Source organism: Macaca thibetana, chromosome 19 (genome assembly GCF_024542745.1).
Source record: "Macaca thibetana thibetana isolate TM-01 chromosome 19, ASM2454274v1, whole genome shotgun sequence".
NCBI classification, from domain to species: Eukaryota; Metazoa; Chordata; class Mammalia; order Primates; family Cercopithecidae; genus Macaca; species Macaca thibetana.
Genome location: NC_065596.1, coordinates 38,706,360 through 38,729,884, shown reverse-complemented (window position 1 = coordinate 38,729,884; position 23,525 = coordinate 38,706,360). Strand labels below are relative to the sequence as shown.

General features: G+C 47.5%; 1 protein-coding gene across 1 annotated transcript in view; it reads left to right on the top strand.

Moving 5' to 3' along the window:
• Window positions 1-23,525, top strand: part of ZSCAN18 (zinc finger and SCAN domain containing 18) — a 407,087-nt gene that overhangs the window by 35,900 nt on the left and 347,662 nt on the right. The window lies entirely within an intron of this gene.

Below are 23,525 nucleotides of genomic sequence, written 5' to 3'. Positions count from 1 at the left end.
GCCAAGGCTTGAGGCTTGCATCCTCTGAAGCCATGTCCTAAACTGTACCTTGGCTCCTTTTAGCCATGGATGGAGCAGCTGGGATGCAGGGCACCAAGTCTCTAAGTTGCACACAGCAGGGGGAGCCCATGAAACCATTTTTTCCTGCTAGGCCTCTGGGCCTGTGCTGGGAAGGGCTGCTACAAAGGTCTCTGACATGTCCTGGAGACATTTTTCCCCATTGTCTTGGCGATTAACATTTGACTCCTGGTTACTTATGCAAATTTCTTGAATTTCTCCTCAGAAAATGGGTTTTTCTTTTCTGTTGCATGGTCAGGCTGCAAATTTTCTGAACTTTTATGTTATATTTCCCTTTTAAAACTGAATGCTTTTAACAGCACTGAAGTCACCTCTTGAAAGCTCTGCTGCTTAGAAATTTCTTCCACCAGATACTTTATTTTTCTTTTCTTTTTTTTTTTTTTGAGATGGAGTCTCACTCTGTCGCCCAGGCTGGGGTGCAGTGGTGCAATCTTGGCTCACTGCAAGCTCCACTTCCTGGGTTCACACCATTCTTCTGCGTCAGCCTCCCAAGTAGCTCGGACTACAGGCGCCCGCCACCACGCTTGGCTAATTTTTTTTTACTTTTTTAGTAGAGACTAGGTTTCACTGTGTTAGCCAGGATGGTCTTGATCTCCTGACCTCGTGATCCACCCACCTTAGCCTTCCAAAGTGCTGGGATTACAGGTGTGAGCCACCGCGCCTGGCCCAGATTCTTTAAGTCATCTCCCTCAAATCCAAAGTTCCACAAATCTCTAGGGCAGGAACAAAATGCCACCAGTCTCTTTGCTAAAACATAGAAAGCATCACCTTTACTCCAGTTCCCAACAACTTCCTCATCTCCATCTGAGACCACCTCAGCCTAGAGTTCATTGTCCATATCATTATCAGCATTTTGGTCAAAGCCATTCAACAAGTCTCTAGGAAGTTCCAAACATTCCTACATTTTCCTGTCTTCTTCTGAGGCTTCCAAACTGTTCCACCCTCTGCCTGTTACCCAATTCCAAAGTTGCTTCCAAATTTTGGGGTATCTTTATAGCAGTGCCCCACTCTACTAGTACCAATTTACTGTATTAGTCTATTTTCACATTGCTGATAAGGACTTACTCGAGACTGGGTAATTAATGAAGACAAAGAGGTTTAATGGACTCACAGTTCCATGTGGCTGGGAGGCCTCACGATTATGGCAGAGGGTGAAAGCCATGTCTTACATGGTGGCAGATAAGAGCAAATGAGAGTCAAGCAAAAGAGGAAACCCCTTATAAAACCACCGAGTCTCTTGAGACTTATTCACTACCATGAGAACAGTGTGGGGAAACTGCCCCCATGACTCAATTACCTCCCACCGGGGCCCTCCCACAACATGCGGGAATTATGGGAGCTACAATTCAAGATGAGATTTGGGTGGGGACACAGTCAAACCATATCACCTGACTAATTTTATGTACTTTTTTTGTAGAAACGGGGTTTCACCATGTTTCTCAGGCTGATCTTGAACTCCTGTACTCAAGCAATCAACCCGCCTCAGCCTCCCAAAGTGCTAGGATTACAGCCATGACCCATCATGCCCAATCTCAAGCACTGTTTAATGTTTGGAGACATTTAACTTCTTAAACACTTTATTTTTACATTATCCATCTAATGTGTAATTCTTTAGGCAAATGTTAATTACTTAATACTTAGAAAAATGCTAACTGTTTGAAACATTCTTAATGAATTGGTCATGAAATAAAAATAGCACCAAATTGCCTTCTGTACACACAAGAGCCTCCTCTTTTTTTTTTTTTTTTTTTGAGACGGAGTCTCGCTCTATCGCCCAGGCTGGCGTGCAGTGGCTGCAAGCTCCGCCTCCCGAGTTTACGCCATTCTCCTGCCTCAGCCTCCCGAGTAGCTGGGACTACAGGCACCTGCCACCTCGCCCAGCTAGTTTTTTGTATTTTTTAGTAGAGACAGGGTTTCACCGTGTTAGCCAGGATGGTCTCGATCTCCTGACCTCATGATCCGCCCGTCTCGGCCTCCCAAAGTGCTGGGATTACAGGCTTGAGCCATGCGCCCGGCCAAGAGCCTCCTCTTTTTGGCTCAGACCTCTACCCTGCACAGGACTGCACTAAGGGTGGTCACGTGGGGCAGCTGATTTAACCTAGCCAACCTGGTCCTTTGGTTAAGCTCCCGCATTGTCAGCCGGGCACGTGGCTCACGCCTGTAACCCCAGCACTTCGGGAGACAGAGGCGGGTGGATCACCTGAGGTCAGGAGTTCAAGACCAGCCTGGCCAACTTGATGAAACCCCGTCTCTACTAAAACTACAAAAAAATTAGCCAGGCGTGGTGGCGGGCGCCTGTAATCCCAGCTACTCGGAAGGCTGAGGCAGGAGAATCGCTTGAACCCGGGAACTGGAGGTTGCTGCGAGCCAAGATTGCACCACTGCACTCCAGCCTGGGCAACAAAAGTGAAACTCCGTCAAAAAAAAAAAAAAAATTCTCCTGCATTGTCATCTGTAAAACAGAGATAGTACTAAATTCTTGCAAGATTCTGAAGTGTGCCGGGCTCGGCTCTATGTTCTTTACACTTATCACTGGGAAAGTCATGCCATTAGGCATCCATTCTAATATTGGACAAACGGAGACACATGCTGTAGAGCACAGAGGTGATTGATTGTCAGCCAGGGGGGGATGTGAACCTGTAGAGTCTAACTCGAGTCTATGCCTTTAACCATGTCACTGTCTCTAGGACTCATCTGCAGAACTGTTGTGAACTTTAAACCAAATAAAGGTTGAAGTTGAAACCACAATGCCTGAGATTTACTTAGCTCTCAATAAGTGTTAGCTGCACCAACAAAGACCTAGAAGCTGGATATTAGGGTGGGAGACAGGTCATGTCTGGCCAATGGGGCTTCCTGAGTGGGAGGGTGAGCCTAGGCAGGGGAGTGAGGGAACGGGCTAGAGCCTGAGGAAGAGGTTTCTGGACACCTTTGGATTTTATCCTAGAGCCAGGGAAAATCAAGAAACCAGGGGTTACCCTCCCTGGTCCCACATGCAGGTCAGGAGACTCAAAGAGGCACCCAACAAAGGGACCAGGGCAAACTGCCCCACGAGACCAACCTCCAGGAGGTCCATTGCTGTGCTTCTCAGTCTACAGCAGACCATGTGCAGGGCTGCTGAGAAATCACCCAGCTTCTAGATTGTGGCAATGGACTGGACCTATTGAAACTGATCTGATTTTTTCCTCATAAAACTGAAGCTTGAGAAATTTACATTAGTCATATGTGAGTTCCTTTCTCAGGAAACCAACCTATGTGGGGAACTGATGCTTTTGAGATGACATCTGGACAGTGAGATGCACCTGCTACCCATGTTGACCAACTCCTCTTCCTTGCCCCTCCCGTTTTCCTTCCCTGCTATATAACCTCTAACTTTAGTCAGTAGGGAGGGGTGGATTTGAGACTTGTCTTTCTTCTCCGGCTATATGCATTGTCTCAGTGATTGAATTTCAGTGTGGCAAACAATGAGACCTAGGCTGAAACACTGATGTTTAGCAATGCTCCTAAGTGTTATTTATTTTTAATAAACTGTCTGGAAAATTTTGATCCAGTCTACCACCTCTGGCTTGAGCTGGACTCCCAGGCCATCCTAGTTGGAGGTTAGGCCCCAGGACAGAAAAGGGCCAGGACCTGAGGGCAATGAACACCACAAGCCAGAATGCCAGCTTCCTTCTGGGGAAGGTCCTCATAGAGAAGAGTCAGGGACGACTCCTTGAACATGGGGGCACTAATGTGAAGGGGGATGATCTCACATGGCAGGAATTGCAGTTGCTCTTCCGGCTTTCAGTCTACGGTCAGTTGGTGCAAATGCAGGGAAAATGGGTGCATTTAGTCATAACTGCCGAGAAGGTGCAGTCATAATGAGACTTCTTTTCACTAAAAGGAGAGTGTCAATTGCTGTGGTCACCTGAGCCCCTAGAAGACAGAAAAGAGGACTGATCCAGAGGTCCTGAAATGCAGAGAATCAAGGGGAGCTCGATCAACATCCAACAAAGATGCCACCTTTATACCCCCGATCACAGTTGCCAGTTTACATTTGCTAGTGTGATTTGATTAATGTTGTCAACACACTGCTGACAGAGCAAAGGTTCAGTCAGTAAAGAGACAATAAGCCCCATACGGATTTAGATAGTTTATGGTTTACATAGGCATTAAAAAGTAGCCAAAGGTGCCAGCTCTCTGGTCCTGTCCCACACACCCAAAAAGGACACTAAAATGAAGGGGGCCAGAGAACTGCAACACGAGTTGGGGGACATCCCTTTGCTGAGAGTCCAATTCCAGACTCCAGCTAAGCAGCTGTATTGTCTGCACCTGTACCCCGAGGGCGAGGGAAAGGCAGGTATCCTCACGCCTCATCAGAAGGTTGGAGGCAAACAGAAACAGTCACATGATAGCCTCACAGTCAGAAAGAGGCAAGCAGGAGACGGCCTTGTAGCAGCTCCTCCTAAGCTTCCCATTCTCTCCTGTTCTGGGAGGATCAGGAGGCAACTGCTAAGTCTAATAAGTCGTGACTCAGACCTTTGGTGGCCTGGTCCACGTGGGTACCCGGGAGGTGGAGCTGTTCTACACATGCTTACCTCTCTCACTGAAAGTCAACTCCCCGGGGAAGGGCACTTGTGCATTTTGTTCGCTGCTGAGCCAGTCCACTGCCCACCACAGTGGGGCTGAGGCAGCACATGTTAGGTAAGTGAACATGTGCAAGATACTTGCTTGGGTGCAGCAGGATATAGGGCATTTCAATCACCCCTCACAGTTCCCTTGTGCTTCCCTGCAGTCAACAACTCCACCTCTGCCCCATCAGAAAACTGGTTTGGGAGCCAGGTTCAAATCTATTTTAGCTTCTTGTCAGTATGGATTCGTTTTGACTTTTCTAGAACTTCTAATAGATGCAATCACAGTAGTACAAACTCTTCTGTGCCTGGTTTCTTTTGCTCATCATTTTGTTGATAATGAGAGTTATCCATGATCCCCTTTATTGTGAAGTAGGATTCCATTATATGGATGTAGGGCAGTTGATTTTTCCATCATCCTGTGGTTGGACATTTTGGTTGTTTTCAGATTTTTTAGCTATTGAATGAAATTACTATGAACATTGTGTACAATTTTGGTTTGGGACACAGGTTTTCATTTTTCTTAGGTGAAAACTAGAAGTAAGCAATTATATGTTTAACTTCATAAGAAACCAAGGAACTATTTTCCAAAGCTATTTTACTACTTACAGTCCCACCAGCAATGTATGAATGTTCCAGTGGCTCTGCATTCTTTCCAACACTTAAAATATTTTAAAATTATTTTATTTTTTTTAGACAGAGTCTCATTGTGTCACCCAGGCTGGAGTGCAGTGGCGTGATCTCGGCTCACTGCAACCTCCACCTCCTGGGTTTAAGCGATTCTCCTGCCTTAGCCTCCCCAGGGGCCAGGATTACAGGTGCACACCACCATGCTCGGCTAATTTTTTTTTTTTTTTTTTTTTGTATTTTTAGTAGAGACAGGGTTTCACCATGTTGCCTAGGCTGGTCTCAAACTCCTGGACTCAAATGGTCCACCTGCCTCAGCTTCTCAAAGTGCTGGGATTACAGGCATGAGTCATCCTGCCCGGCCCAAACTATTAATTTTAATTGTGGTAAAATACACACAAAATTTACTATCTTAACCATTTTAAAGTATACCTATCAACCAATAACTTCCCGTTCCCCCTCCATGCCCCTGACAAACACCATTCTACTTTCTTTCTCTATGGATTTGGCTACTCTAGGTACCTTATGTAAGTGAAATCATTTGCCAACACTTTTCTTTTTTTTTTTTTTTTTTTTTTTTTTTTTTTTTTTTTTTTTTTTTTTTTTTTGAGACTGAGTCTGGCTCTGTCGCCCAGGCTGGAGTGCAGTGGCCGGATCTCAGCTCACTGCAAGCTCCGCCTCCCGGGTTTACGCCATTCTCCTGCCTCAGCCTCCGGAGTAGCTGGGACCACAGGCGCCCGCCACCTCGCCCAGCTAGTTTTTTGTATTTTTTAGTAGAGACGGGGTTTCACCGTGTTAGCCAGGATGGTCTCGATCTCCCGACCTTGTGATCCGCCCGTCTCGGCCTCCCAAAGTGCTGGGATTACAGGCTTGAGCCACCGCGCCCGGCCTTGCCAACACTTTTCAACTGTTATAGTGGGTGTGTGGCAGGACCTCACTGTGATCTTAATTTTCATTTCTCTGATGATTGCTGATATTGGGGATCTTTTCATGTACTTGTTGACCATTGGTGCTATCTGAGCTTCCTGAATCTGTGCTGTTTGTCATGAATTTTAGAAAATTATTGCCACCATTTTTCGGTTATTTTTTTTTTCCTGTGTGCATTTTAGCTTCAGAAGTTTCCATTGGCCATGCACAGTGGTTCTCACCTGTAATCCCAGCACTTCAGGAGGACAGGGCAGGAAGATCACTTGAAGCCATGAGTTTGAGACCAGCCTGGGCAGCAAAAGTGAGACCCTATCGGTACAAAAAAAAATTTTTTTTTTAGATTATCCAAGCATGGGGCCGGGCGCGGTGGCTCTCGCCTGTAATCCCAGCACTTTGGGAGGCCGAGGTGGTCAGATCACCTGAGGTCAGGAATTCAAGACCAGCCTGGCCAGCATGGTGAAACCCCGTCTCTACTAAAAATACAAAAATTATCCAGGTGGGGTGGTGGGTGCCTGTAATCCTAGCTACTCTGAAGGCTGAGGCAGGAGAATTGTTTGAACCTGGAGACGGAGGTCGCAGTGAGCCGAGATCTTGCCACTGCACTCCAGCCTGGGCAACAGGGCAAGACTCCGTCTCAAAAAGAAAAAAAAAAAAAGTTAGTGTGGTACAGGCAAAAGAAAAGACAAATGGATCAATAGAGAGCCTAGAAACAGACAAAAATATGTATAGCCAACTGATCTTTGTAAAAGGAACAAAGGCAATACAGTGGAACAAATATCTTTTTTCTTTTTTTTTTTTTTTTTTTTTTTTTTAGACGGAGTCTCGCTGTGTCGCCCAGGCTGGAGTGCAGTGGCCGGATCTCAGCTTGCTGCAAGCTCCGCCTCCCAGGTTCACACCATTCTCCTGCCTCAGCCTCCCGAGTAGCTGGGACTATAGGCGCCTGCCACCGCGCCCGGCTAGTTTTTTGTATTTTTTAGTAGAGACGGGGTTTCACCATGTTAGCCAGGATGGTCTCGATCTCCTGACCTCGTGATCCGCCCGTCTCGGCCTCCCAAAGTGCTGGGATTACAGGCTTGAGCCACCGCGCCCGGCCCAAATATCTTTTTTCAACAAATGGTCCTGGAAAAACTAAACATACACATACAAAAAATAAATAAATAAATCTAGACATAGACTTACATCCTTTCCGAAACTTAGCTCTGCCCTGGTCTCTCAGCAGGTCAGAAAATACACCAAAGTTCCTGGAAGCTTTCCCATGCTTGACACTCCCAGAATATCCCTCCACTGGAGACAGACATGTGATTCCACATCTGGCTGAGGGAAATTTCAGAAATGCTCATAGTGTCTCTCACATGCAATTCATTTTTTTTCTTCTTTTTTCCAAGGTTCATTTTTTTTTTTTTTTTTTTTGAGACAGAGTCTCGCTCTGCCGCCTAGGCTGGAGTGCAGTGGCGTGATCTTGGCTCACTGCAAGCTCCGCCTCCCGGGTTCACGCCATTCTCCTGCCTCAGCCTCCCGAGTAGCTGGGACTACAGGCGCCCGCCACCTCGCCCGGCTAGTTTTTTTGTATTTTTTAGTAGAGACGGGGTTTCACTGTGTCAGCCAGGATGGTCTCGATCTCCTGACCTCGTGATCCGCCTGTCTCGGCCTCCCAAAGTGCTGGGATTACAGGCTTGAGCCACCGCACCCGGCCCCAAGGTTCATTTTAAGTTCAGGGGTTGCATGTCCAGGTTTGTTACATGGGTAAATTGCATGCTGCTGGAGTTTGGTTTACCAATGATGTCACCCAGATCGTGAGCATAGTAACCTCTTCCTCAAGTTTTTTGTTTTTGATCCTCATCCCCCACCCTCCACTCTCAAGTAGGCCTGGGTGTCTATTGTTCTGTTCTTTGTGTCCATGTGTACTCAATGCTTACCTTCCACTTAATGAGTGAATATGTGCAATATCCGGTTTTACGTTCTTGTATTAAGTTTTTTTATTTTTAATTTTTTTTTTAGACAGTCTCACTCTGTTGCCCAGGTTAGAGTGCAGTGGCAGGATCTCGGCTCACTGCAACCTCTGCCTCCCTGGTTCAAGCGATTCTCCTGCCTCACCCTCCCGAGTAGCTGGGACTACAGGCACCCGCCACCATGCCTGGCTAACTTTTGTATTTTTAGTAGAGACAGGGTTTCACAATATTGGCCAGGCTGGTCTCAAACTCCTGACCTTGTGATCCACCTGCCTTGGCCTCCCAAAGTGCTGGAATTACAGGTAATTTGCTTAAGTTAATGGCCTCCAGCGGCATCATGTTGCTGCAAAGGACATACTTGCATTCTTGATTAATCCATGTGTAGTATTCCATGGTGTATATGTACATTTTTAGAAATCCAATCCATTGCTGATGGGCATGGAATCTAGGCTGATTCTATTCTTTGCCATTGTGAATAGTGCTGCAATGAACGTACAAGTGCATGTCTTTTTGGTAGAACAATTTATATTCCTTTGGGTATATGCCTGTAATAGGATTGCTGGGTCGAATGGTAGTTAAGTTTTTGTTTGTTTGCTTGTTTTGTTGTTGTTTTTGAGGCAGAGTCTTGCTCTGTTGCCCAGGCTGGAGTGCAGTGGCACAATCTCAGATCACTGCAAGCTCCGCCTCTTGGGTTCACGCCATCCTCCTGCCTCAGCCTCCCGAGTAGCTGGGACTATAGGTGCCCGCCATCACACCTGGCTAATTTTTTTGTATTTTCAGTGGAGACAGGGTTTCACTGTGTTAGCCAGGATGGTTTCCATCTCCTGACCTCGTGATCCGCCCACCTCAGCCTCCCAAAGTGCTGGGATTACAGGCTTGAGCCACCGTGCCAGGCCCAAGTTTTTTGAGAAATCATCAAATGGCTTTCCACAGTGGCTGAACTAATTTACATTCCCACGAGCAGTGTGTAAGTATTCCCTTTTCTCCACAACCTTGCCAGCATCTATTATTTTTTGACTTTTTAATAATTGCCATTCTGACTGGTATGAGGTGGTATCTCATTGTGGTTTTGATTTGCATTTCTCTAATGATTAATGAACTTGAGCACTTTTTCATATGCTTGTTTCATAAATGTACGTCTTCTTTTGAGAAGTGTCTGTTCATGTCCTTTGCTCATATGTTAATGTTTTTGTTATTGCTTGTTAAATTCCTTATAGATTCTGGATATTAGAACTTTGTCAGGTGCATAGTTTGCAAATATTTTCTCCCATTCTGTAGGTTGTCTGTTTACTCTGTTAATAGTTTATTTTGTTGTGCAGAAGCTCCTTCCTTTTTTTTGCAATTGCTTTTGGAGACTTTGTCATGAAATCTTTGTCAACGCCCCCGTCCAGGATGGTATTTCCTAGGTTTTCTATAGTTTTAGGTCTTATATTTGTCATTAATCCATCTTGAGTTGATTTTGTGTACATGGAGTAAGGAGGTTCAGTTTCAATCTTCTGCATATGGCTAGCCAGTTATCCCAGCACCATTTATTGAATAGGGAGTCCTTTCCCCATTGGTTTGTTTTCCCCATTGATTTGTTCCCCATTTGGTTCAGCTTTGTTGAAGACAAAATAGATGTAGGTGTGCAGCTTTATTACTGGGTTCTCTAACATGTTGCATTGGTGTATGTGTCTGTTTTTATACCAGCACTATGCTGTTCTAGTTACTGTAGCCTTCTAGTGTAAGTTTGAAGTTAGGTAGTGTGACGCCTCTGGCTTTGTTCCTTTTGCTTAGGATTGCATTGGCTATTCAGGCTCTTTTTGGTTCCATGAGAATTTTAGAATAATTTTTTCTAATTTTGTGAAAAATGACATTGGTAGTTTGATAGGAATAGCATTGAATCTGTAAATTCCTGTGGACAGTATGACCATTTTAACAATATCAATTCTTCCTATCCATAGCATGGAACGTTTTTCCATTTGTTTGTGTCGTCTCTGATTTATTTCAGCAGTGTTCTGTAGTTCTCATTGAAGAAATCTTTCGCCCCCTGGTTAGCTGTATTCTTAAGTATTTTATTCTTTTTGTAGTTATTGTGAATGAGATTGAATTGTTGATTTGACTCTCAGCTAGGATATTATTGGTGTATAGAAATGCTACTGATTTTTGGCCAGGTGCGGTGGCTCACGCCTGTAATCCCAGCACTTTGGGAGGCCGAGGCAGGGGGATCACGAGGTCAGAAGATCGAGACCATCCTGGCGAACATGGTGAAACCCCGTCTCTACTAAAAATACAAAAAAATTAGCCGGGCGAGGTGGCAGGCGCCTGTAGTCCCAGCTTCTAGGGAGGCTGAGGCAGGAGAACGGCGTGAACCCGGGAGGTGGTGAAGCTTGCAGTGAGCGGAGATCGCGCCACTGCACTCCAGCCTGGGTGACAGAGTGAGACTCTGTCTTAAAAAAAAAGAAAAAGAAAGAAATGCTACTGATTTTGGCACATGATTTTGTATCCTCAAACCTTACTGAAGTTGTTCATCAATTCTGGGAGCCTTTGGGCACAGACTATGGGGTTTTCTAGGTATAGAGTCCTATGATCTGCCGAGAGAGACTTTGACGTTCTATCTGGAAATCTTTATTCTTTCTCTTGACTGACTGCTCTGGCTAAGACTTCCAGTACTATGTTGAAAAGGAGTTGTGAGAGATGGCATCTTTGTCTTTTTCCAGTTCTCCAGGGAATGCTTCCAGCTTTTACCCATTTGGTATGATGTTGACTGTGAGTCTGTCATAGATGGCTCTTATTATTTTGAGGTATGTTCCCTCAATGCCTAGTTTATTGAGGATTTTTAACATAAAGGGCTGTAGAATTTTTTTTTTTTTTTTTTTTTTTTTAGGTGGAGTCTCGCTCTGTCGCCCAGGCTGGAGTGCAGTGGCGCGATCTCGGCTCACTGCAAGCTCCGCCTCCCGGGTTCCCGCCATTCTCCTGCCTCAGCCTCCCGAGTAGCTGGGACTACAGGCGCCGCCACCGCGCCCGGCTAATTTTTTTGTATTTTTAGTGGAGACGGGGTTTCATTGTGTTAGCCAGGATGGTCTCGATCTCCTGACCTCGTGATCCGCCCGTCTCGGCCTCCCAAAGTGCTGGGATTACAGGCTTGAGCCACCGCGCCTGGCCAGGGCTGTTGAATTTTATGAAAGGTTTTTCAGCATCTATTGAGATGATCATGTGCTTTTTGTTTCAGTTTCTGTTAATGTGACGAATCACATTTATTTATTTGTGTATATTGAACCAACCTTGCATCCCAGGATTAAAGCCTTCTTGATGGTGGTGGATTAGCTTTTTGGTGTGCTGCAGAATTCACTTTTTATTTTTTTATTTTTATTTTTTTTGAGACAGAGTCTCACTCTGGTGCCCAAGCTTGAGTGCCGTGCCATGATCTCGTCTCACTGCAACCTCCGCGTCCTGGGCTCAAGCGATCCTCCTGTCTCAGCCTCCTGAGTAGCTAGGATTACAGGTGCCCACCACCACACCCGGCTAATTTTTGTATTTTTAGTAGAGACGGGATTTCACTATGTTGACCAGGCTGGTCTTGAACTCCTGGCCTCAGGTTATCTGCCTGCCTTGGCTTCCCAAAGTGCTGGGATTACAGGCGTGAGCCACTGTGCCCGGCCAGGAATTCATTTTTATACTGACAGGATAATAGCAGCAGGGCTCTGAAGTGTCACTTAGGTTTTATGTTTGTTTTTAGAGCCAGGGTCTCCTTATATTGCCCAGGCTGGTCTTGAACTCCTGGGCTCAAGCAATCCTCCCACCTTAGCCTCCTGAGGAACTGGGACTACAGGTGCATCCTATTGCATCCTGCCCATTTTTATACTGAAAATGTCACAACAGCAGTTGAAGGGGTTTCTAGGTTCACTGCACTCATATGCCTTTTTCTAACACAAACCTTGGTGCTAAACGAGTGCACTACATGGGCTAAACATTTTCTCACATTTGCCACATTAATAAAGCCTTTCTCCAGCATGAACTATTTGGTGCCTGTCAGGAACAGAGAAGGGACTGAGATTTGACCCTTATGGCAAGTTACAAGTTACCCTGACAAACTATGAGAGCCAAGCTTTGAGCCTCCAGAATAGGTCTAGAATCCACACTCTCAACTTCCTTTTTTTTTTTTTTTTTTTGAGAGGGAGTCTGGCTCTGTCGCCCAGGCTGGAGTGCAGTGGCCGGATCTCAGCTCACTGCAAGCTCCGCCTCCCGGGTTTACGCCATTCTCCTGCCTCAGCCTCCCGAGTAGCTGGGACTACAGGCGCCCGCCACCTCGCCCGGCTAGTTTTTTTTTTTGTATTTTTTAGTAGAGATGGGGTTTCACCGTGTTAGCCAGGATAGTCTCGATCTCCTGACCTCGTGATCCGCCCGTCTCGGCCTCCCAAAGTGCTGGGATTACAGGCTTGAGCCACCGCGCCCGGCCTTTTTTTTTTTTTTTTTTGAGACAGAGTCTCACACTGTCACCCAGGCTGGAGTTCAATGGCATGGTCTCAGCTCACTGCAACCTCAGCCTCCCGAGTAGCGGGGATTACAGGTGTGCGCCACCACACCCAGCTAATTTTTGTATTTTTAGTAGACACGGGGTTTCACTATGTTGGCAAGGCTGGTCCCCTGACCTCGTGATCTGCCCGCCTCGGCCTCCCAAAGTGCTGGGATTACACGTGTGAGCCACCACGCCCGGCCCATACTCTCCACTTCTTATCTCATAAGATTGTAGGGAGGATACAATAAAATAATATGAATTAAGTGAACATGAGCATAACTGGTCCAGAATAAGCAGTCAGCAAACAGTACTGATGTTGGGGCTGGGTGTGGTGGCTCATGCCTGTAATCCCAGCACTTTGGGAGGCTGAGGTGGGCAGATCAGCTGAGGTCAGGAGTTCAAGACCAGCCTGGCCAACATGGCGAAACCCTGTCTCTCCTAAAAATACAAAAAATAGCCAGGCGTGGTGGCAGGTGCCTGTAATCCCAGCTATTTGGGAGGCTGAGGCTGGAGAATCACTTGAACCTGGGAGGTGGAGCTTGCAGTGAGCCGAAATCACACCATTGCACTCTCCAGCCTGGGCGACGGAACAAGACTCCACCTCAATAAGCATAAAAATAATAATAGTATTGATGTTATTAACATCATGGCTATTCCTTTTGTTTGATCAATGTACATTGGTTTTTCTAGGTCATAAGGTATGGAACAAGTATGTCCATCCTAACAGCATGTGAACTAAGGCCTGGAGGCTAACAGCCTGGGCCTCTAGATAGGCGTCTTCTGTGGATTAAGTGGGCTGAGCTGCTAAAACAAGGGGTTAAAGGGAAGGATTGAAGCTTGGAGGGCCTTCCCCCACCCCCTTTCGGGTTTGGACTTCAGTGAAGAGAACTGGAAACCAAAAGGTAACGCTCTCTGCACTCTCAAAGGCAGGATGGGTGGCAAACGAAGGTCCAGGTCTTGGGTAGAACCAAGGCGAATTGCAGAGCCAGTTCCACCTCCAGGGGGCACTGCAACTGACATGCCAGCCACTGTGGCTGGCTTCCTCAGATGCCTCACAGAAGCCTCAGATTCAGTCCCCTGCTGTGCAATCATCTTACTTTGAGGTAATGGCATCTTAAAATCTTGACTATTTCACAAAAATTAGCTGGGTGTAGGCCAGGTGTAGCGGCTCACGCCTGTAATCCCAGTACTTTGGGAGGCTGAGGTGGGCGGATCATGAGGTTAGGAGTTTGAGACCAGCCTAGCCAATATAGTGAAACCCCGTCTCTACTAAAAATACAAAAATTAGCCAGGTGTGGTTGCATGAGCCTGTAGTCCCAGCTAGCTATGCGGGAGGCTGAGGCAGGAGAATCACTTCAACCTGGGAGGCAGAGGTTGCAGTGAGCCGAGACCACACCATTGCACTCCAGCCTGGGTGACAGACTGAGACTCCATCTCAAAAAAAAAAAAAATTAGCTGGGTGTGGCAGCACATGCCTATAATCCCAGGTACTACGGAGGCTGTGGCAGAAGAACTGCTGGAACCCAGGGGGCAGAGGCTGCAGTGAGCCGAGATAGCTCCACTGCGCTCCATCGTGGGCAACAGAGTGAGACTCTGTCTCAAAAAAAAAAAAAAAAAAGGAATCCTGAGTATTTCACAAGCCCTTTGGGGAGCCTCAAAAGCAACTGTTACCTTGGAGCTGGATTTCCCAGACAGCCTTGGATCAGGAGAAAGCCTGGGAGGTGAAGATCGGTCAGGTCCTAAGAGAATGGGTAATTACTGGGCTTGGTAGTGGTGGGGATAAAGACAGAGCCTGGGGCATTCACAATACCTGTGTCAAAGGTTTTCCAGAGACAACTTGGCAGATGACTGCAGTCAGGCCTGAGTCTAGGTGTCAAGGCAGGGAGTGGGGAAAACAATATCATCTCCTTTTAGGGAACCACAGGGGCTTGTGGGTAGAGGAACAGTATTGGGAGAGTCAGGGGTTGTTGATGTGGCCCCTGGCACTGAAGTCTGCAGGCAAAGGTGCTCAGTGGATTCCACATCCAGGAATCCTGGTGTCCCCATTAAGGCCAGCATGGAGGCTACAGTAAGCGTTCACAGCATCTCTGGACTTCTGGGCAGGTCAAAGGATAAGGTCAGCAGGCTGTGGCACGGGCTGTTCTGGCATCACCATGGAAACATCCCCACTGCACTGACCCCCAGCATGGCTGGTACCTAATGGCCCAAGTGGAGAGATTAGAGCACAGAATGGGAGCAAGGTGTTCAAGATCTAACCGTGGCTGCCCAAGCAATGTACAATTAAGCTCTGATGGCCCATGCCACTCTCCCACCCTTCATGCAGCTTACCTGGACATTTACTCGGGCTCCACTGACCTCTGTCTCCAGTAGTGTTGAGAGAAACTTCAGAAGGTATGTTTTTCAGGGCACACACTTTTTGGCGTGGATGTCATTTCTTCCTCTAGACGGGTAGGTCTGAAGCAACCTGAGTGGTCCAGAGGACTTCTGGAATTACCAGGGAGGTGTCAACTTGGCTGACTGTGTTTTTGCCAACAATGAGACTGGACAGGGTATATAAGTCCTTCCATGGGTGATGTCATCTCCTTCCTCTCTTCATGGTGCTAGGTAGGGCAGACAGGCACAAGGGCATGAGAGACAGCAGCAGTTGCCACTCACTCAGTGACATAGTATGGGGCAGACTTGGGGCTCTCCATCCTTCTCAGGCCAGCCCTTTTGAGGGCGGGGTGCGTTTAGGGGGTTTAACCCTTATCTGGAAGTCATAGCGTAGCCCGGGGATCATTCATGGACTATACATTGGTTTTGCTGAATAGAACCTTTTCCTAACTCCTTAAGTGTTTTGTAAATAGGTAGGAACTTTTACAAACGAGGTGATTTCCACATACAGTTACCTATCTCCCATTCCTCTTGGAAGTCTGGAGAATCCAACAGTCTTGTGTTACCTTGCCCACCCTCTTCCCATTCCTTGTTGGGGTTAGCCCTGCCTCAGTGAGAGTGTAACCAGAAAGGAATGAAGATCACAGCTGCTAGAGTCCACCAGGAAGCCTCGCTGAGTCTCGCCTTTCTAACAGTCCTAGAGTTCCTGACCACATAGTGATGCCCAAAAGGTGCCTGGTCCAAGGGAGCATGACAGGAAGGTATAAAAATTATTTTGGGCTGGGCGCGGTGGCTCAAGCCTGTAATCCGAGCACTTTGGGAGGCCGAGACGGGCGGATCACGAGGTCAGGAGATCGAGACCATCCTGGCTAACACCGTGAAACCCCGTCTCTACTAAAAAATACAAAAAACTAGCCGGGCGAGGTGGCAGGCGCCTGTAGCCCCAGCTACTCGGGAGGCTGAGGCAGGAGAATGGCGTGAACCAGGGAGGCAGAGCTTGCAGTGAGCCGAGATCGCACCACTGCACTCCAGCCCGGGCAACAGAGCGAGACTCCGTCTCAAAAAAAATAATAAAAGAATTAAAAAATTAAAAAAAAATTATTTTGGTGGCCAGGCACAGTGGCTCACACCTGTAATCCCAGCACTTTGGGAGGCCGAGGCGAGCAGATCATCTGAGATTGGGAGTACGAGACCATCCTGACCAACATGGAGAAACCTTGTCTCTACTAAAAATACAAAAAAAAAAAAATTGGTTCTTTAAAAGGCCAGGAGTGGTGGCTCATGCCTATAATCCCAGCACTTTGGAGGCTGAGGCAGGTGGATCACGAGGTCAAGAGTTTGAGACCAGCCTGACCAACATGGTGAAACCTCGTCTCTACTAAAAATACAAAAATTAGTTAGGCGTAGTAGTGTGCACGTATAATCCCAGCTACTCAGGAGGCTGGGGCAGGACAATCGGTTGAACCTGGGAGGCAGAGGTTGCAGTGAGCCGAGATCGCACCACTGCACTCCAGCCTGGGTGACAGGGCGAGACTCTGTCTCAAAAAAAAAAAAAAAAAAAGGCCTTTTGGCATTTGTATGGCTTTCATAGATGTGCAAGTCTGCAGGTCCTGAGAACCTTACCCTGCATGGACTCAACCATCAAAGCAAAGTTGTGGCTGTCCCTATGGACTGGATACAGTTCCTTCAGGTCACTGGTCTCACTCACTCCCTAATTCCTCACACCCGTATTTCCTTACCATTTAGTATACCGACTCGGCTGGCCACTGTATGAATACAAGGAAGTGACACTGCCTAACACAGTCTGGCATCCAGATGGCAAATGTTCATAACAGCATTATTTATAATAGCCAAAAACTGGAAACAATCCAAAAGTCCATCAACTGGTGAATAAATAAAATGTGGCATATCCATGCAATGAAATGCTATTCAGCAACACAATAAATAAAAGAGTGATTTATAACATGTATGAACCTCAAAAACATTCCAGTAAGTGATAAAAGCTGGACACAAAAGGCCACATATTACATGATTCCATCTACATGAGATATCCAGAAAAGACATAAAAAGGATTAGTGGATGCCAGGGGCTGGGGGCGGATCTTAGCTGCAAAGGCTGTAAAGGAACTTTTGAGTCTGATAGGAATGGGCTAAGATGATGTTTGTACAACTGTATAAATTTACTTCAAATCATTAAATTGTACACTTATAATGGGTGAACTTTATATGTATATTATTTGACAGTTCAATTAAACTGTTTTTTTAAAAAGGAGGTATAAAGGATGTTTGTCACAGTCCTGGAGTTCCTGACCACATGGTGGTAACCAAAAGTACCCAGCCCACTAGCAAATGACAGGAATTCATAAAACCTTTTGTTATGAGTAGAGCTGTGGGAGATAAATGGGTGGACAGGCCTCAAGACATTGCACATCCTCATTCTGCAAGGGTTCAGTCACCAAGCAGTTTGCTAGGCTCCCCATGCTCTATTTCCTCACATCCAGTGTTTCCTTATCCACCTATGATACTTGACCTAGTGCTTGTATGAATACCAGAAGGTAATATACTACCAAGGTGTGGCCTCCAGAGGGCTTGCTTTCAACATTGCTGGGGGAGACATTCCTTGGAAGAGAGGCTACTTTCTGGCTTCTTCCAGACCAACCACTCCCCTCTCCAGGCAAACTCCAGGTGGGAAACTTCAGAACACAGCCTTTCATTCTTTCCCAGGGGCAGCCACAATTAGACAGAGAGATGCTCCCTGCTGCTGTGCCCTGAGTCAAGTGCACAGGGGCTCCTGGTGGCCAGTCTGAGAACACCTCCATGCTCAATTCACTCCATCCTCTAAACAGGACTCCAATACCAAAGGTGAACCAATGAGTGATGAATGCATTATGACACAGTCCAGTGTACTCTCTGAGGTAAGGGTACCAGGGCTAGGTGATGACAAGAATGCATAAAACCTCTGTTATAAGTACTTAATGAAAACATCATGGATGTCAAATGCACACTTTACAATGTCTGTGAAAAATGGGAAACTTACCCACAAGTCCCTCAGAAACTATCCAATCAGGGCTGGGCGCGGTGGCTCACGCCAGTAATCCCAGCACTCTGGGAGGCCGAGGTGGGTGGATCACTTCAGGTCAGGAGTTTGAGACCAGCCTGGCCAATATATGGTGAAACTCCATCTCTAGTAAAAATACAAAAATTAGGCAGGCATGGTGGCACCATCCTGTAATTCAAGCTACTTGGGAGGCTGAGGCAGGAGAATTGCTTGAACTTGGGAGGCAGAGGTTGCAGTGAGCCAAGATCACACCACTGCACTCCAGCCTGAGCAAGAGTGAGACTCTGCCTCAAAAAAAAATAGAGAGAAGAGAAGAAAAGAAAAAGAAAAACAGAGAGGCCGGGTGCAGTGGCTCATGCCTGTAATCCCAGTACTTTGGGAGGCCGAGGCGAGTGAATCACGAGGTCAGGAGATCGAGACTATCTTGGCCAACGTGGTGAAACCCTGTCTCTACTAAAATACAAAAAATTAGCCAGGCGAGGTGGCACGTACCTGTAATCCCAGGTACTTGGGAAGCTGAGGCAGGGGAACTCTTAAACCTGGGAGGCAGAGGTTGCAGTGAGCTGAGATCGCACCACTGCACTTCAGCTTGGCGACAGAGAAAGACTCTGTCTCAAGAAAAAAAAAAAAAAGAGAGAGAAAGAAATTATCCAATTAGGCTCCTTACTTGGAATGGGGTCATGTCCATATCAGAGCCCATCACGAGTGAGCATGATACCACCCCAATGCGTGCAAGGCCCCTACCATCCCTCCAAGGTAGTATAAGCAAGAAACAGGGAGTGACTTACATTGAACAACTAGGAAGTCACCATCAAACCCAGATGGGCTTCCACCACAGGACCCAGTGGTGTCATAGCTCTGCCAAGGTCCCTCAGTGGGCTGCAGAACATGGGTTCTGTCGGCTTCTCCACATGCAGGGCCATCATGGAGTGTCTCCTCAGGGAGGAATCCTCTACACAAGGTTTAGCTGTGGCCGAAGGCTACTCATGTAGGGCTTTTTGTTGTTGTTGTTGTTGTTTTGAGATGGAGTCTTACTCTGTTGCCCAGGCTGGAGTGCAGTGGCATGATCTTGGCTCACTGCAATGTCTGCCTCCCGAGGTCAAGTGATTCTCCTGCCTCAGCCTCCTGAGTAGCTGGGATTACAGGCGCCTGCCACCATGCCCGGCTAATTTTTCTGTTTTTAGTAGAGACGGGGTTTCACTATGTTGGCCAGGCTGGTCTCGAACTCCTGACCTCAAGTGATCTGCCTGCCTCGGCCTCCCAAAGTGCTGGGATTACAGGCATGAGCCACCATGCCCAGTTGTGTCTTTATTTTTTTTTTTGGTGGGGGAGACAGGGTCTTGCTCTGTCACCCAGGCTGGGGTGCAGTGGCTCCAACTCAGCTCTCTGCAACCTCAGCCTCCTGATGTCAAGCGATTCTCCTGCCTCAGCCTCTGGCGTAGCTGGGATTACAGATGCGCGCCACCACGCCCAGCTGATTTTTGTATTTTTTGTAGAGAGGGGGTTTTGCCATGTTGGCCAGGCTTGTCTCAAACTCCTGACCTGAGGTGATCCCCCTGCCTCAGCCTCCCAAAGTGCTGGGATTACAGGCATGAGCCACCACACCCGGCCAGTGTGAATTCTTTTACATTAAATAAAGGAGCTGAAGACTTTCCTACATTTACTATAATAAAAAGGCTTTTCTCCAGGGTGAAGTTTCTGGTGCCAAGCAAGGCAGGAGCTGTGGCTGATGCTCTCCCACACTGGCTGCACTCACAGAGGTTTTTTCCAGGGTGAATCACTTTGTGCACATCAAGGCAGAAGCTGCAATTTTTTGCTCTCCTACATGCTGCACTCACAATGCTGTAAAGTAGCTGGTGCTAAATAGGATTAAAACTGTGAGAAGAGGCTTTCCAACATTAGCTGCATGCACTGGGCCTTTCTCTGGTGAGAATTCTGCAGGATGAAGTTTCATACTTCACTGAAAGCTTTCATGTAGTTATTGCATTTGTACAACCATTCTCTGGTGTTAATTTGTTTTTGCTAATGAAAGCAGAGCTCTGAATATAACATTTATGAACCTCAAGTCAGGTACCAGGGAAGCCACCAGGACAGCTGGCACTGCCCCACTTTCCCTGAACTTAGGAGTCCTTCATAGGGCATGACCATTTTGGTACAGAAGAGTTTTGCAAAATTTTGCTCACGGCTGGGCCACACTCCTTGCGCTTATGGGGACTTTCTCTGGGGTGAATATTTTGGGCTCAAAGGAGGTAGAGTTCTGGCTGGAGGATTCCCCATGTTACTACACTTGTAAGGCCCTTCGAAGATGTGCGTGTACTCCTGCTTTCTCAGGATGAAAACAAAAGTGAAGGCCTTCCCATGCTCATAACACACTTGCAATTTTTCCCACTGTGAAGTTTTTTGGTAGGACAAAAGGTTTGCTTCTTCTCAAACACCTTTCCATATGCTATGTATTTATCAGATATCTCTTCAGTGTCAGTTCTCTGTAGGTTCTGCAAAATGTGGAGCTGCAGGGCCCTCGTGTCTGGTGACAGGCCAGTACCATGCAGTGAGCGAAGCCCGGGTCTTGAACCATTGACACCTATGCCCACACTCCTCAAATGGAACAAGCCAGTCTCATGGAAGAACGGGTTTTCAAAAACTATGTATTTATGTTCTATTTATATTGGAGATAGGATCTCGCTCGCTATGTTGCCCAAGCTGGACTCAAACTCCTGGACTCAAGCGCTCCTCCTGCCTCAGCATCCCAAGTAGGTGGGACTATAGGTATGAGTCACCATGCGCAGATAACAACTATTTAAAGATACATTATCAGTTCAAGACACATTACAAGCCGGGCGCGGTGGCTCAAGCCTGTAATCCCAGCACTTTGGGAGGCCGAGACGGGCGGATCACAAGGTCAGGAGATCGAGACCATCCTGGCTAACATGGTGAAACCCCGTCTCTACTAAAAATACAAAAAAACTAGCCGGGCGAGGTGGCGGGCGCCTGTAGTCCCAGCTACTCGGGAGGCTGAGGCAGGAGAATGGCGTAAACCCGGGAGGCGGAGCTTGCAGTGAGCTGAGATCCGGCCACTGCACTCCAGCCTGGGCGACAGAGCGAGACTCCGTCTCAAAAAAAAAAAAAAAAAAAAAAAAAAAAAAAAAAAAAAAGACACATTACAGGGAGGCCAATGGTAGGAGATCTGGCCATTGGAGGGGAGGAGGGGAGAAGGGGAAAGAATGAGTCTTGGAAGACAGAGAGGAGGCCATCCAGGGAACAGGAGTCAGGGGAAAGTAGGATAGAGTGTCAGAAGAACGTCAGGAAAATTTTTTAAAAAGGCATGTCTGGCCAGGCTCACGCCTGTAATCCCAGCACTTTGGGAGGCTGAGGTGGGCAGATCACCTGAGGTCAGGAGTTCGAGACCAGCCTGAACAACATGGAGAAACCCCGTCTCTACTAAAAATACAAAATTAGCCAGGTGTGGTGGTGCATGCCTGTAATCCCAGCTACTTGGGAGGCTGAGGCAGGGGAATTGCTTGAACCCGGGAAGTGGAGGTTGCAGTGAGCCGAGATCATGACATTGCACTCCAGCCTGGGCAACAAGAGTGAAACTCTTGTCTCAAAAAGAAAAAAGAAAAAAAGGGCATGGCTATACATCCTGGTGCCAGGACAACAGAGGTCACAACTCAGGTACCAGGTGAGCCACCAGGGCACTGCCAACAGCTCTCCCACAGCTGTCTTCCATTCAACAGAACTGGTGCACCATGGGGCCTCTCTGTCCATGGCCTAATTCAAGCCACCCTGTCCACCAGCCAGGTCTCTTCATTAGTTCTAGTTAGGTGATCACATGGCACGAGTGGCGGCAGTGATCCTATAGAGCTCTGATCAAGTGGTTTGTGAGAAGGCAGCCCACGTCAAGGTGATCCACCCCATGACAAACCACCGTAGGCGAAGATCACCTGTCCAGGTATATAGCTGGGAAGAACTGAACCTCACAAAGTCAATGCTCAGTGACCCCACCATCAATGACCATGTCAGTGCCCACTGGGACTCGCAACGGACAGCTGGCAGAAAAATTCTACTAGAGTGAGGGGATGTGGCAGAAGGGACAGAAAAGTGACAGATCCTGACAGCGTAACCTAGCCAGGAAACGACCCAGCTGCATGTGATATGCTACACAGGTTTTGAGACTTATGATTCCAGGTCGGCGTTGAGGGGCGGGACTTCCGGCACCGCCATAGTGGTCCTCACTTTGCGGCTGGTGTGTTGGGCTACAGGAGACCTCGGGAGCCGGACAAGGGCGAGGGAGTGGGTGCAGGGGCCGTCACTGCAGCTTCACAAGGTTGTCAAGGTCCCAGGGCAGAAGGTGTGGGGGTTTATGAAGCAGCCAGGGATAAGTCGCAGAACACTGGCCAGTGCCAGGGCCAGCAGCACCTCCCACAGGGAACAAGGGAAAGGCGGAGGAAAACCTAGATTTCATGTGTAGTGGAAAGAGGAGACACAGTAGCCTTACCTAGTGAGCACAGGAATACAAAGCTCTGTAGCATCACGTCACTATAGAAGCCCCCCTGGACCTCACTAAGGAGCCCCACATTTTTGGAAGATGTACTGACCTTGCCCTTAAAGGTCACTAAGCCCTGCAACACCAAGTCAATGGGCAGACAGATGTGATCTAAGCACTGGGCATGAGCCCTAGCCACTGGTCCTTAGTCTCAACACTTCACCGCGAGGGCCCATCTGTAACTCCAACCTAAAACCCCCCTTCCCAAATCCTATCCTCAGGCCCTTCCCTGGTCCAGGCCACCAACATAATGCAGTCTGGAGGTCCGGAAACCACACCAGAATGCTATACATCCAGAGGCCCATTTGACTCCTCCACTCACAGGCCTCCAGACAATTCAGACCCTATAACTACAAAATCCATCACTAATCTTCCAAGAAACGTCCTCCTCCTGCCAACTGCCAACCTCTATTCTCCACAGGAGGCATCCTAATTCTTCCTAACTACTTGGGATGGTCCTTCACCCCTACTCATGCTTATTCCACTTATCTAAGGTAGCAAAAAATTCCATTAGCTCTATCTGGAAGATCTATTGGGAATCAGATCACTTCTCCCATCTCTCTTGCTTCCGTTCTGGACAGGCCACTATCATAACTGTCTGGAACAATACTGCAATAACCTCCCCACAGTCTCCCTGCTTCCAGCCCCGCTACAACCACCTTCTCCAGTAGTGTGTTCATTCAGCAGCCACTGGAATACTTTCCAAATTCTAAGTCAGGTCATGTCCATCCCTTTTCTGTCCAACACCTTTCATGGCTCCCAGCGCCCTCAGTGTGCCAGGAGAGGCAGGACTCCTCTTACGCTCTCCACTCACTGCCGAGGGGGCACGAGATCCTTCCTGAACGCTCAGGTCAGTCTCACGTCCA